The sequence below is a fragment of the Podarcis erhardii genome (assembly GCF_964252035.2).
Source record: "Podarcis erhardii genome assembly, chromosome: 6".
Taxonomy (NCBI): Eukaryota; Metazoa; Chordata; class Lepidosauria; order Squamata; family Lacertidae; genus Podarcis; species Podarcis erhardii.
In genome coordinates, this window is record NC_138510.1 from 57121822 (window position 1) to 57123448 (window position 1627).

Here is a 1627-nt window from a genome sequence, read left to right on the forward strand (position 1 = left end):
TACCAACTGGTATGTTTTGGGTTTTTTTAAGAAATCATTTTTTGGCATTTCATTGTTTCCCCAAAATAACTTTGGTATTTTTAGAAACTAAAATGTAATTTTAGATTACCATTTGGTTCCTGCTGGTGCATCTATAATGCTTCATAAAATAGATTTTCAATTGTATGCATTGTTTTATTCCAGAGTAAACCTTTTCACAGCAAGAATGCTTTGAAAGAGCATTATATTCAAGTTAAACAATGCTAAGAATGTGTTTTGCTGTTAAACAGGGATATACTCATATGCACTTGAAAACCCAGGGCAATATGTAAGATACAAGCAAACAAATGCAACCTCTTATATAAACACAATCTAAGTAACCAGGTTCTTCTGTTCAGCAGTGCTAGTAGTTCAGAAGATGGTTGGTCACAATTTGACCCAAGCACTTGTGTTGAAACCAATTTTACTGCATTCCTGTTTCTGGTAATTGCGTTGAACAGAGTCGGCTGGCTTTTACTGGCCTCTCTTTTTCCTTTCGTCTTCTAGACGTAACTAGACTTGGCCAGAAACATTATATAGGCAATAACAGGCAAAACAAAAATGCTCTGGTAGGGTGACCAAACTATCTAAGACCAGTTATGATTAAATAGCAAAAAAAAAAAAAAACCCTACTGCTTTAATATGTGCTATATCCAGAATCAAGGTAATCTGAGTGACTTGTGCTTTTACTCTGGTGCTGCAGCTGCCTAATACCCACTGTAGAATCACTATTGAAAACTCTTGTCGTACTGGGACAAATGTATATAGTCAGTTGTTTCCTTTATGAGACAGTCTGTGAGTGCAACGGGCTGAGTTAGCTAGGTGAGATGCGTAAGAGCTGATTTGGGTAGGAAAGCTGGGTGAAGCAAGCTGATTAAGAGTTGTCATAGGTTGCTCTTAAATTCTGTGCAAAATCACTGCCTCATTTTATAGTCTTTGTATAATGGGGCTATATAGCATATGCAAGCTTGTGTTTTGGGTTTAGCAGATTCTCTGAGGTGGGATGGAGCCAGACAACCCCTACTCTGCACTGAAAATGGGTGATAGGGTTATTTGAGGCATCACTTCCTTCTGTCCGGTTGCTTACTGTTGTTCTACTGGAGGACGGGGACTGACTGGGTAAGAAGGTGTACATTAATTTGCCAGTAGAGCCTCTTCACCCCAGCTGAATGCACTGGTGTTGCTTGGGCATATAGAAGCTGCAGATAGGCTAGCCTGCCCTAGGCACCCTATCCCACCCATTCTCTCAGTACAGAATGGGCTGTCTTGAGTTCTCCTTTCCCTCAAAAACTCAGTAGAACTGTCTGGCTTGTTTTGGTCTTTGTAAAGCTTTATATGACAAACTGTTACCCACAGGAGAATGCACATTTGAACATGTTCCATTGCAGGTAATGAGTTTAGAAAATGATCTATGGGGCCTGAGCTGTATATATAGTTATTTATATAGGGAGGGTCTTGTGAGCTGAAGTAGGCTGTCTTCCAAACTTGTTATCAAATTAACAGCACTGCATTTCCTTCAACAAGGGCTACACTTTCTAAAATTAAAGTTAATGCAAAGTTAAGGGGTTCTGCAGTCCATCTAACAGCCTGTACATAAAAAAACCAGAAC